The sequence below is a fragment of the Hesperophylax consimilis genome, chromosome 1, assembly GCF_061612785.1.
Source record: "Hesperophylax consimilis isolate HC1 chromosome 1, BYU_Hcon_1.0, whole genome shotgun sequence".
NCBI classification, from domain to species: Eukaryota; Metazoa; Arthropoda; class Insecta; order Trichoptera; family Limnephilidae; genus Hesperophylax; species Hesperophylax consimilis.
Genome location: NC_142836.1, coordinates 21,528,190 through 21,543,418, shown reverse-complemented (window position 1 = coordinate 21,543,418; position 15,229 = coordinate 21,528,190). Strand labels below are relative to the sequence as shown.

General features: G+C 34.1%; 1 protein-coding gene across 1 annotated transcript in view; it reads right to left on the bottom strand.

Moving 5' to 3' along the window:
* Positions 1–15,229, bottom strand: part of LOC149426436 (facilitated trehalose transporter Tret1-like) — a 72,667-nt gene that overhangs the window by 15,172 nt on the left and 42,266 nt on the right. The window lies entirely within an intron of this gene.

Sequence of the window (15,229 nt, the reverse complement as noted above, 5' to 3'; positions counted from 1 at the left end):
ATTGTAGGTTTCATTAATAAAATATCTGGGTTTTAGGGTTCTGAAGTAGATTGGATTTTTTTGTAAGTATGTAGGTACCTAGTTGATCTGTTAGTTGTTACGCGTGGCGAGTTAAATTATTCAATGATTAAGATCTCGCAGAGCTTAAAAAATTATCAATATTAAAATATTCGATATCTTTTGATCGACGACAATTCCGCTATTAGATACTCGTAAATCATATTTCAAATATTCCGGGTGAGTAACTCACGTAGCCAATAAACTTTGACTCGGTAAATGTATACATTACTGTTTATCGAACAGCTGCTTATATCTACATATATGTATCTGCTTATATCTACATATATGCATGTGCGATTCTTGTCGTATTGACAAAATCTATATCGTAATTAGATTTAATTATGTAGTTTGTATAATTATATTAATAATGAATTACCAGTGAACGTCATCAAAGAGCGGTGCATACTTGCGTCGGTATTTTTTGTTTGTTTGATAATGTCACAAAATATTTATCTTCATTATCTGGACCATAGTTTTTACCGTCTGGTCAACCAATTTCGGCAGCCATCTGGGATTTTACTCCGGGCCTTGTATATAGGTGGCATTGCTTCAACCCTCTTGATAAAATATTGTTAAAATTTTGTTTAAGTTTTGGGAAACGAGTAAAATAAATAAATTAATTTGAATTAAGTAAGATATTTGGTGAATTATGTATCTAGAATATTTCCTCGCGTGCAAATAGAAAATTAGTAGTTAAAAGGTTAGACATATATTAGTTACTGTTCCATGATAACTCATCAAAATGACAGTTCAACACACATATAAAAAGTGCTATAAAGTTATGAAAAGTGATCAAAAATTGGGTTAAATAGTTACAGATGTCACCTATTTAATCTAGTTTTTTTATCACTTTTCATAACTTTATAGCACTTTTTATAGGTGTGTTGAATTGTCATTTTGATGAGTTATCCGGTCACCATTAGTTAGATATATTTTTTTTAATTTGTCTACGTTTGACCTAATAAAGACGATATAAATGACATCGGAACGTTTTTTGATAGGTTTTTTTACGGTGACGAGGCGTGCAATCGTTTCTGTGTTGTTTTATTAGGTCTTACCATAGACATATGCATATTAGTAGACCTGCCCTAAGTGATTAAAAGCGTATTATCCCCACTCCCCATACCGGTTCCATTGGAGCCGGCTGTGCTCGCGTATGGCCTCAAGTGAAATTTGAAAACGTGACGTCATCATTCTCGTGCGAACTATGGTCGAGGCATCATCGGTTCATTTTACGAAATAACACTGCAAAATGTTGACTTGTGATATGAAAACTTGTAAAAATAGATGTGAAAAAGAGAATAAACCCAATTGTCGTATTACATTCCATAAGTAAGCATTATTTTACTTTATTTTAAGCTTATTCACACCGTATTATATGGATCAGTTTTAGAAACATATACTATCACATCACAATGTAGCGATTCTCAAGTGTGCTCATCGTTGTTTACTGGGGTAAGTAAATTATGAAACATTTGTAAAAGTGTCTTAACTAAATACTCTGAAACTAACTACGACTCTGAAAATAGAAGCTGCCTTACTTTGCCGAATTTGGACTTCGCAAATTAGTTCATAACGTGGCGAGTAATTTGCGCTCCCATGTAAAAATGTCTATTCATTCAAAAGCAGATTTTACTTCTAAGAACTAAATGGTGATATTATAATGCGAGATGCCTATTTACTGTCAGATTGATTTATTGACGAATCACAGTCAGCCTTACCCCCTTTGTTCTTCAACAGTTGATTTTACCCCTCGCCATTATCTTCTCGTCTATTAATTCCTATGTATGTGGGTCTTACACGCGTTAATTTAGTCAATAAAAAAATAACTCTCACTAATATCAAGGAATGTTGTACAATGCATTTCCAAAAAACAAACACAACTATAGATGAACCATGTTTATTTATTTGTGTGAAGGCCGCACAAGTGTCCCAACAATAACGTTGGAACCAGTGAGACATGGCATCCCCAATTGGGGTATGTTGTGAGGCTGAGTAGATTGGGAAGCGGAAGGTGGGGAAGTACCTGCCTCTTCAGATCTAGTCACCAAACACGGCTAAATCCATTCCAAGCAACTTTTCAATTGTGAATGGTGGTCGCTCTGGAACATACCGCAAATATGCTACATGAAATATATTATTTTGAGGGAATTAATTGTGAAAGAACACAAATTTGCATGGGCTGGGATCTGAACTAGCGACCTCCGGATTTTTGTGGTCGAGAACTTTACCTGTCGACCACGGAGGCCGTCAGTGCAACTCACGGCTTCGAAACCTCCGTGGCTGGTGCGAGCGCAGTTAGCTAAGTTGTCTCAGCCTTCTATACGATGAATCCCTCGTGACAGTGTAACCTTATATTATTTAATAATTATAATTTATATCCGTATTTTACAGAATAAAACCTACGAGCTATAAATTCTCAAAAAAGCATTTGTGGCCATAGTAAATTGGAACACTTATTCATGAAAATAAATGACATTAGGGTTACAGCTTAGCGATATAAATATTTCGTAAAATCATAATGGAAACACACGTTGGTTTCAGCTAATTGAGCACACCAATAGACACCAAGTGCATATAATACCAATAATTGTTAGAATCAAATCTCTAACGTACTCGTATATTAGTTACTTTTTGTGTTACCGCTTTGCCATATAAATGTTTCGTAAAATCTGGTTGGAAACACGATGGTAAACAAACATAATTTAAAGATATTTACTAGATATTAAAACTCACTAGATAAATATGTAATTTTCTTATAATGTCATTGTCGTGCATTCGTTCAACTTATTAATGTAAAATTATAGTGTTGACGAGATACAGAAGATGCTTAGTAATGTAAATATTATTTATAGCGGAAAAATGAAATGAACACGATCTTTATTCACAAACTTTTCATTTCCTTACATTGCAAGATCTTGCTGTAATGCGAAGTAAGTAGGTACTAGACATGCGTTCCTGTTTTTTTTTTTAAATTTATTTCTTGACCTTAAGCATTGATATATATTTTTCATTATAATGAGTCAATATAATAATATACCAACCTGCCCTCTAGTCGGTCATTGCCAAGGTGTACAAGTACATTTATTGTCAATAATTATCTCCTTTCTTAGGCAGGTCACAAATACGAAAGAAATTAATGTTTTACGGTGAAATTTAATAAACTGTTTGCAAACATGATGTGTTTTTATAAGGTAGTTACGTAAGTAAATTACAGCAAAATAATTTAACACGATTATAATCGTATATTTGAACTTTATAAGCCCAAGATCATAATGTTAATGGTCCATAAGATAACACGCGAGTTTCACGTCAGTATCAAAATCTTAGTAAATGTCTTATTTAAAATGTATACCATTACCGAGTTGCAAATTTCACATAAGAATAGCTAGTATACCTACTTAATAGTTAATAAGCATAGGTAGTCTACCTACTTAATAGTTAATAAGCATAGGTAGTCTACCTACATAATAGTTAGAAAGAATAGATAGTCTACCTACTTAATTATTAATACGCATAGGTAGTCTACCTACTTCATACTTAATAAGCGTAGGTAGTCTACCTTCTTAATTGTTAATAAGCATAGGTAGTCTACCTACGTAATAGTTAATAAGCATAGGTAGTCTACCTACTTCACACTTAATAAGAATAGGTAGTTTACCTACTTAATAGTTAATAAGCATAGATAGTCCACCACTTAATAGTTAATAAGCATAACTAGTCTACCTACTTAATAGTTAAAAAGCATAGCTAGTAATTACTACCTAATTAATAGTTAATTACATTATTATATTTAGCATGAAGTAATTTGGCATTCACATAAACTAGAATAATGCATAATTATCTAAACAATGAGAAATCTTCTAATGACAGCAATTTTCGTCCAAAATCGAAGAGTCGAAAATAGTTTAAACAAATTAATGACACCCATTACTGAACGGATGGAACCGTATGAAGATTTTTATATTGAACGATTATTATCCAATAATTAATATTTAAGGAGATAATTCAACGATTAATTTGAAGCAAATAGCAAACGTTACCCACAACCAACGTCACATGATTATTATCTAATATAACAGGTAATTGTTTGACGCAATACCAATAAAGGTGGCTTTTGTTGTTAAATCTACCAATGCTTTGAATCTAGGACATAGGTTCCCCAACAATTTGGTCGCGACCCCAAAATATGTCGCGAAAGGTTTTCTGTGGGGTCGTCGCTCGAAAAAGTAATTTTATGGTAATACTCGTAATATTAATTTTTAATCAGTATCAGTGGCGGTTCGTGGTCTTTTTAACAGGGGGTTCAGAAATTCAAGAGAAGATAAACATATCTAATTAAAATTTACTTACTGTTGTCCTTCGTCAAATAGTCGAATACGGCAGCAGTCACACAACTTAAATAAAGTTAGTGGGAGGGGTACCTACATATTATTGTTTTTAAATCACTTTACACTAGACACAATTATAAGATAATGAGAAAAGTTTTATAGGAATTAAATTGTTATTTTTATAGCACTCAATGTATGTTGCTAATTATTATTGTTTTTTCGAGAAGAATAATTTCGTAGAATATATAATAGATATTTTAAAACATAATAAAAAAACAAATAAAGGTGGCACGAAATAAATTTAGTTTTTTTTCACTTATACAAAAAATCCATGCGCCGACTTTTTGCATTTGAAAACACTTCAATTACGCGGGTATTAAAATCAGGTATAGAGGTTATCAGTTCCTTCTCTATACTAATCATACACAGGGCATTTAAACGGTCTTGGGTCATTGTATTTCTAGAAAATGTCTTTACTTTGCTGAGTGTGGAAAAGCAGCGCTCACTTTCAACAGATGTCATTGGTATCGTGCAAAAGATTTTGAGTAATGTAAGAGTTTCACTGAAAATGGACTGTAAAGAGCATTCTACAAGATATTGCAGTATTGAGAGGGCTCCATCGGTACCGTACAGTTCTTCGCGACCATATAAAACAATCAGTTCGTTTTTCAATTTGATATTTTCGAGGAAATTGTAGGTTTTCACTGTCTGCGTAAAATCTGATTCAGGAAATTTTTTATTGTAGTCGGAAAATTTTTCTGGGTTAAATAAATTGGAGGCTACGAGGTGGTCAATAAACTGAAATCTGTCTTTCGATTGGATTAAAAGAACATCACAAATTTCCTTTCGCATGATGGAATATTTAACATCATTGGGTCGGCGTTTTTTCTGCGGAGAAGTTGGTGGAATCTCGTCTCGAATCTTCCCGATGGCTTTTTCGAAATGAATAATCCCGTGAAATATTTTGACAGGGTCTATTGATCGCTTCTGTAACCCTTGAAATAAAATATGACAGTGGGGTAAAATAACTGCGAAAAAATTTAGCCAGTACAGGAATTCTTCATTTGTTAAATAAGAAAGAAGAGACTGAGCTTGGTTATATGTATTATAGTCTCCGTCTTCCAAAGCCATGATAGCCTCCATGCACTCTTTGAGCGGTTCCAAATGAGAATGGATGATCTTCACAGTTTCGGTGTTGTAGTTCCATCTGGTCGGTGGGGCGGATGGTATTCTTTTCTTGACGATTTCTTTTAGTAAAGTCGAGCGTTTCGGTGATCTTGAAAAAAATACAGGAAAAGCATGCAAGTTCGAAAAAAAGTTTTTTACCGTGTGGTTAATTGCTGCGGCCCTTTCTAATATTAAATTTAATTGATGCGCATAGCAATTCACATAAAAAGGCGTTCGGAAATGTTTGTCGAATAATAGTTTGTACCCCTCCCACTTTTCCACTCATTACGGCAGCGCCACCATAACTTTGTCCAACCAATTTATTGGCACTTATTTTTAAAATGTTTAGTTCGTTTAATATTTCGGCAGCGATGGCTTTTGCAGTGTGATCTTTTGGTGTCACTAGCTTCCAGAAACGTTCATAAATCTTACTGTTGTGGACGTACCTTAAAATAATCACCAACTGCTGAATTGTCGAACAGTCAGTGGATTCATCTGCCTGGATGGCAGATGAATCCACTGACTATTCGACTTCGGCTTCGGCTTCGGTCGGCTTCGGTCACCTGCTTCATTATGTGTTCCCGGCACACTTGCAGGATGGCATCCAAAATGTCATTTTGCACACCCTTGGATGTTCCTTTGAAAACACTGGTTCCCGACAAGTGTTCTTTCATAGAATGATCGATTTCGGCTATGAAATCCACCAGAGCCCGGTAGATCCCCGGATTTACCGATTCCGAAGACTCATCGTGACCTCGGAGTGCAATTTGAAAAGCCCCACAAAATTTAACACAATCGATTAGTCGCGATAGAATGTGCCTGTTTTTATCAACTTGTATGTTAAATTCTCTTATCGATCTTCGATAAGCAGAATCCAATTTCTGGCGTATATCGAGCCTGCCAATGGATGCCAATTGCACTTCATTCAGCAAATGGATTTGGGACGAGTGTTTTTTAATTTTTTATGTTAAATGCGAAAGATCGTTTACTCCAATTTTACACCACGATGGGTCGCCTCCAAAAACTAAACAGGGGAAGCAAAATAACCGATTGGTTTCCTCGCAACCACATAACCAAGTACACCTCGCGTACCACTCACGTTTAAAAACTCGAGTGAATTTCTCGGTTTTCGCGGCACAAACCTGGTTTAATGAGAGGTCAGGACGCGGAGGCCCTTTATTTTTAATTTCCAACCTTTTTTCATAAGTATTGGCATTATTATCGGAGGTCACGTGATATCATAACGCGTGTTCGACGCACACACTTTGTCTTAATTTTGCAAAGAAAGACCAAATTTTGTATATGTCACCGTCATAGGGTCTGTACCGGCTAAGATTCTTTTGTATGAAGAGTTTGGCGCGGATTTCAACTCGCACAAACTTGGAATAGGTATCGTATTTTTCGGTGGCGCGGGTTTTGAAGGCGAAATTTTAATAGCGTGCTATCTATAATATGCTTATATTATTATAAAACAAGTTTGTTTTATTTTCTCATCTTTTTAATGGGGGTTCGCCGCACAAACGCACTTTAGAGAAAACCGCCACTGATTCAGTATGTCTGGTAGTTTGAATACCATCATAATTTTTATCTAATCACTCCCACCTACGCTTGTCCAAAGGTACAGATACATTTACACAACAGAAACGCGAGCAGAACCTCTAATTATGGAAAAGGAACGAAGGAACAGATTCCGTCTACCATTTGCAGGAAACTGAGATATTGAAGTCCAAAGTTTAAATCCAGAATAAAATAATAAAAATTGACATTTATGAGAGAGTGAATATGAATAACTTATTGTAACTGAATTTGTTTGATGTTTTATGAAAGGGCAGATGAAACCTTGTTGTCCCAGGGACATGAGTCACTTGGCATTTGTAAAAGTTGAAAGAAGTTGGGAACTCCTGCTATAGGCAAAAATCACAACGATATATATTTTTTTTATTTTGCCAAAATTTCATCAGTTTTACACGGAGAAAACTTACTAATATAATAAAATATTGCTAATTTATTAAGAATCTCTTCAAATTATTCGTATTTCCGTTAAAATCGGAATTGCAGGCCTTTAACGAACGAATTCATAGGTTTCTTACTTTCAGGAAAACACGAATGAAATTCTAATATTTTCGCATTTCGTCATTGTATATTATCAGAACAAACGCAGGTGTATGAACGCGTGTTTCGATATATTACGAATGTACCAAAATTTTATTAGGAAACGGCCTGCAGTCCCATGTTTAACAGGATTTTAATAAATCAGCGATACTCTTTTTTCTCAGCGTACTACAACGTACTACTTTCGCATGAAAATAAATGTCACAGACCTAATCGATTTGTTTATCACATAATATCACATTTCTAGCTGAGTCAGAGCTCTGTTTCAATTAATGAAGCAGGTAGACATAACATCAATTGATTATTTAAGTTTACATAATAAATATTAACTTAGCATATGTAAATTGTAAATAAGCCATAGAAACATTAGAAAACCACAAACATAATGATATTATTTCTTTCATAGAAATCCGCGCTTTTCAAAACAGTAATTCCAAATCCAACCATACAAATTGGTATATTATTTAATATACCCACACTTTCAGATTTTTTGCGTTATTTCGAGAGTATAATTCTTTTTTTAAAAATAAAAATCATAATAAATTATATAAAAATAGATTTCCAGAATTTTTGCGGTAAGTAATTCTTTATTTAAAAATACATATTTGCTTTTTCGAGTAAATAATATTGCAGCGTGATGCGAAAAACGTATAAAACGAACCTATGCAAATACCCATGTGACATTATCATTTTAAACAAGTTTAAATTATCATCACAAGAATTTATTGCACATCCATATTTAGATATGCGAAATGGATTGCCATGAGATCTCCGAATGGTCATGTCATGAAAACGATCACGAGTTTCGACGTTTTGGATTTTGGCACATATGTACGACGTACATACCTCCATATGAACACATTATGTACATCATACATACCAACGTGGGAACAATGAATCTTATCTATAACTACATAGATTTAGGAAGAGGTTACCATCTATCATCTGTTATTATTTAATTTACTTTTAATAAGTTTAAACTATGATATTATATGTGAAAACCGGTTCCATGATAACTCAACACAGTGACAATTCAACACACTTTTAAAAAGTGATATAAAGTCATTAGAAACGATGAAAAAAAATTTAACCTTACCTAACCTACTTAGCCCAGTTTAAAGTTTTTGTTTCATCACTTTCCATGACTTCATATAACTTTTTAAAGATGTGATGAATTATCATTGTGATGATTTATCCGGTCACCGTGAAAACCAGATAGGATAATACATTTCTAGATGTGTCAATAGATCCAAGAAAAATAAATGGATATCTATTGTTGATTTAGTTCTTTATTAACATTTAAACCCACTTAACTACTTTTGTATCATTTGATATCATTTTATAAGTTAGTGTAGTTCTGTGAAAAGTAAACCTCGGGTCCAAAAAAGTATGTGTCTAATTTTCTCTTATTTGAAATATTATAGGGTATTTGACTCAATAAATCAAAACCAAAAGTTTCTCTGGAATAACAACGTTTGTTAGTAGGTACTTAAATACCTATGTACTTAATTATAAACAATATATTTTATGTCCTTAACATATTTAAAAAAAATTCTAATAAGGAATTATAAAATTTTGTTCAAAGAAACGTCACTATCTCAACGACAATTCTATTTAAAGACGTCTATTTTGTTTTCGTTAACGAATTAATGTAAATCTTTGAAGTGGAAATTAATCCACTTTCTGACATCTGATTAAGCTGAAACTCGGCAGATAAGCTCGTTGTCAATGACGATGCATTCTATAAACTTTTGGTGTCAACCACGCACGCACTCGCGTGTATATACGCATTTCTCTGAAATTGGATGACATTACAGTAGTTGAGACGGGACAATACCCTAAAATAAAGTCTCAATAATGACGTAAGTGAAGAAGCCATGTATTTGACGGACCTGCGGTTGAATTTGCCCTATAAAATCCCTAAAATCGACATAACTGATGAAGAAAAAAAAAATAGTCAGCGCGCGGCCCGGTGTAATGGACGCACCAACGATCGAATTTGCCCCTGCTCGCCTAGAAAATCGATCTTTCCTAGGGGTGTATTTGAATTATTTCTGATGAACGTATCACTAAAATCTCAAATGTTTCTAGGCGAATACCTTGGAGAGTTACTTTTTCATTGAAGAGAAAAATAAAATCTTGTGCTTACCGCTAATTTTATAAAATTTTCAAACCGTTTTACATAAAATGTTTTAATGGTAAGGTACTGTTTTTATTAATCTTAAATATAAATAACATACATCCGTAGGTAAAGGTAAAAAAATAAATTTATAGATTATCGTTACTAATTTGTTGATGTTAAAATGTGAGCCTCTAGCAAAACCCCTTTATTATAGAATTTTATCGCCATAATACACGAAATAAATGTCAGTCCCACCCTATCGGGATTTAACTCAGTTGCAATAATAAAAAACAGAAATTCTTGGTTAAATAGTTATTATATTTTACGATCTGTTTATATATATACAAGCGTAACCTAACGGGGCCTTTATCTTGTATTAAGTTATGTATTTTGCAGTTTTTTTGAAAATTCGGTTTATTGTAGGAAGATTTTTAGAAAATAGGTGTCGTGCACTGCTAAACTGAAATTTCCTGAAAATCTTCATACGAAAAACCAAATAAAACTAACAACTTCATTAATTTTTCAAAATTAGCGCTATATCACCCTCAAAGTCACGACTTGATTGTCTTCCTCGGGCGTCCCTAACCTTTTCTACCACCAAATTTATAATTCAAAATCCATATCAGCTAAACGAACGATGCAATCCATGTCTGCCATATTACATGAGGAAAATTATTCTATATATTATAAAGATGCCTCACTGGCTGCTTACAAGGAAACAATACTTCATTTTAATAATTAAGGCTTACAAAAAAAGTAAATATTTGGCATATGAGGACAACCGACGCATCGTTCTAAATAAACAAAACCATCGAAAACAGACAAATATTTTTGCTCCACGCAAAGCAAAGAAAAGTATTAAGTTCTCATAATAATATATGTATGTGAATTAAAGTAATCAAGATAGTAACAAGTCAGTTTTAAAGTTACTTATACAAATTCAAAGTCAAGTCCGCCGCCACGCTGGCTGAGCTGGAAGCACTCGGCTCGCTTCGGCTTAGTTCGGAAAAGTTCGGTAATCTTCGGAGCGCACCTACATAGAAAATTTTCCGCGTTATGAAAATTAAGCGGCAAATGCATGCAGAGGAACGTTTTAAATTAATGTCATTGATTACATATATTTTATTGGAATACATCCTGGTGATTCGATAGATAGATGTGCAAATGTGGTTGCATTGCAAACGTTGATGTTTTTTTTAAATAAACTATTGAAATAACGTACTATTATATATTATTATAATATGACCTTTACGTGTAAATTTGACTGTTCTAAAACGGAAAGATATTCTTATTTGTACGCTGACAAATCGGTCATTGAAAAATGCTTTATGTTTAGATATACAATATACAAAATAAATAAATAAAACATTAAACGTTAGATTTACCGGCCACAACTAAAGAAGTATGAAAATAACCTAAAATAATACTTATAATGATTGGACGACATTGTATTCCATGTATATTCAGGCTTTCCAATAAGAGGTGTTATTTTGAGGCCCGCTATTTCGGTAGATGTTACTTTTGAAACTGTCATTTTTTGACATTTGACGAGTAGAAACTACGCCATTAATAAAAATGAAACGATACACGCTTCAACAACGCATTGAAATGATTAAAATTCACTTGAGTGAATCAAATGCAAAGCATCTTGAGTGATGAGGCCCATTTCCACCTCGGTGGCTTCGTCAAAAAGCAAAATTGTCGTATCTGAGGCTCGGAAAACCCAAGAGTTATTGTTGAAAAACCTCTCTATCCTCAACGTGTGACTGTTTGGTGCGGTTTATGGTCCGGCGGAGTCATTGGACCTTACTTTTTCGAAAATGAGGCTGGAGCAACAGTTACGGTGAATGGATCGCGCTATCGAGAGATGATTAATGATGTTTTATGGCCGGAATCGGATGGTATTGATCTGGACAATGTTTACTTTCAACAAGACGGAGCTACGTGCCACAAAAGTAACGAAACCATTGATCTTTTACGATTGAATATCAAAATAACACCCCTTATTGGAAAACCCTGCACATAAGCACCCATTTTTACTTCCACAATTTTTCCTCATAAAACACATTGATGTAACGTAAAATCAGTCAAGTTAATACAATCATCAGATGGTAATAGTAATAAGGCCAAATGAACCGCAGTACTAGTTAGTTAGACACATGAAAGGGTATAAGCCCTAGCTAGTTAGAAGATTACGAAAGAATCCAAAACATAAAAAAAAAATCCACACCACAATCTTTACACATGTGCCCTGATAATGGTCACCACCTACTACATAATACCCCAAAGATAAATCACTATAATTCGTTTCAATCTTATAATGACATATTTTGCAAACATGGATACACGTGCTAATGAACAGTCTGGTATAAAAGTTCTTGAACGCTTGCAAGATTTAAAAGAATGCTTTAAAAGTAAATAATAAAAATACTGTTTTATTGGAAGGTTACCAACAAAGGTATTAACATACTTATAATATTTACAAATCGTATTTCTTAAAAGAAACGTTGCTGTGTCAAAAAATGTGAATCTCCTCTTGTGCTTTGCGAATCTGGAAGTATATTCGCTGATTTACACCTTTCGACTCCTAGGCCTCAGAACCGGAGTAGGGGATGTTTGACCTTACTTCCCGTGCACCAGACTATTACTAATAACTCCGACTGAACAGCTCGCATCAGTCGCAACGCTCATGACCTCTGGTAGAATAAAAAGGTACTATCAAACATGGCTACCATTTTGACAGGATTGACCTGACAAGGAACACATAAACAAACGACAGACGCAAAACGCAAACGCAAAGTGATCGAGTCAAAACAGGACTTCGCTACGCTTAGTCAATTATGTATATTCTATCCTACTATTAGACTCCTCAATACGTTATTGCTAATGTCTTTCACGGGCGTATCTGACTTCTTCCACCATTCACTACTGTATACCACAATGTTACTGCATTACATCGACTTTAATTCAACTCTGTGTCTCATTTTGGTCTCAAGATATTGCGTTAAGTATTCCTCACTTTGAAATTTTCAGCGATATCGTTGGACTACTTTTCAATGTTATAATTTTTACATATTAAGATTGATAATACAATCAGTGAGCGATAAATATTAGATACATAATAATTTTCCGTTTTAGCTTCGACTACACAATAAAATGAGCATGAAAATGCTCAATAAAAATTCAGTCTAAATAAGGAGGTAATTTTTTAAGGCGATGCACTACGTCGTGTAATATTTTAAATTGAGCCGCTATCAATAACAACCCTTACGTAGATGGCGATAAGGTTTAAATTCCCGCTTAACACCATCCGCCTGTTTTGATTTATGCATGAAAAAAACATGGCCAAAAAGTGCCTTTTATTTTATTTTGTGGATGTTCAGGCATAAATATTTTTTTTTCGATCATTTTATAAATAACTTAATTTGCCACATTATAAAATAAAATTATAACCGAAAATGGGTTCGTAAGTAAGAGAGTTTGAACTTTAAAGCAGTTTTCACAGGCCTTTACACTATTTTTGTCTGGGCTTATAAAAAGACTTATCTAAAAAATACTCGATTATTTCGAAGGCCAAGATGTATTCTACTCGCAGTATTTAATTAAAGCATCTGAAAAATTTCTAGGCGACCAAATTTTCAAACCAAAAACACATGATTTAGCATTACTACGTATGGGATCGCCTTAAGGCATTTTTTTATTTTTGAGCCTTTGGTGCATTTTATGTTAATAATATTTTAATCTTATCAGGGAAGCTATTGAGATGTTCAGTAACCATGCAGTTATGCAGTGATGCAGTGAATGCACTTGGGAAGCATTTGGCACGAGTCCTCAAATGACATTGCATCTTGTGTGACGCCTAACAAATAATGCAGAGATAAAAATAGTGCTGTGATGATCGAGGAAAACTAATTAATGCTGTCTATTCAAGCCGTTGCGTTGCATGGAAACTCAACTTTCGTGAAAGTTGAGAAGCCACATCGAGGTGACCTTGGAACTTCTTGGTATCGATGCGGCGTTGTGTCTTGTAGCTTGGATCGAGGATACTAATAATGAATGTTACCATTGCTATCTGTTCTTGTAATTGCATGGCTGATTTAAATATCATGTGTGTTGTGAAGCCACAGCGTAATTACACAGGAGCTTCTTGGTATCATCATTGTGACTTATGGCTTGCTGATCAGTGAAAAATTGATGCTGTTTCTTCTAACTGTCGTGATGGCTTGGAAGCCCTAGCGAGGGAAGAGACAAAGCTTGTTTGTTATGGCGATGAGGCTTGTGGTTTCGAGGATCGAAGCTTTCCACGAAAAGCTATAAATAGAAATTAGTGGTTTGATTTTTGAATGGTGTAACAGTATCCACCCGTTTTACATACACGGTGTTTTCCTACCGGCACAATGGTTCATTTTGAGAGGCGGGTATGGGTACCGCCGCCCCGGGAACAATTATGTGGATAACCAAAACCACTGCCATAGGTTACCACTAGTAGTTTACTACATTTTTGTGGCAGGCCGGATCGGAAGAGACTGGTTGAGGGTGACTATTTCCCCCCTCCAGCAGACTATTTGACTATCTCGACCCATCGCCTTGCACAGCAGTGTGGGAGATGAATTCAAACGTCCGTCCTGGACACACTGAGTTATAAAACTCGTTTTAGGATGGGAGGAGTTTACAACATATAAGTGGGGATAATAATAATTTTAAAAAGTTTTACATACAAGTTTCACATAAAAAAAGAGGTTAATCTTACAACAAAAAAAACCCAAGGAAGTAATTTACAGAAAAGTGCTTATCTTAACTGTTTATCTTCATTTCACTCCTTTCACATAACTTGAATATAACCCGCTTGAAGATATTTATTTATTTATTATTCTTATTTTGAGACATTTAATACTAATTGTATTTACATAATCACACACATGTATTTTTATGTAATAAAATGCAATTATTTTTTAATAAAATAAAATACTAATTGATTGTATATTGATAAACAAAGATACACACTGAAGCTACGAACGTTTTCATACTTATAACATTATGCATTTTCAAAACATTTGCTTTAAATAAAGTTTTTTTCTGAATAAAAGCTATTTAATATCGTTTTGGCAGATAAACAACCCAAGACTTAAGCAAGAGTTAACATACTTCACTAATAATAATTTATGCTGGCTAGAGTAGAATGCACATAAAGCAAATAAAACAATAATATATTGTCACTCGACGAAGATTCAATTCAATGCAGAACATTTGCCAATTAAGTATCTCGGCATCACTCGCGCATTTCTGATGCTTGGACCTCATTGTGTACTTAATATATTATTACGTACGTCAGCATTATAACAAATAACAATTAAAAATTAACAATCTTGTAATAAGACTTGTCACAGTAAAACCATTTATGAGCACATGATCATCTCTTGAAATGGCCACGTGTGAC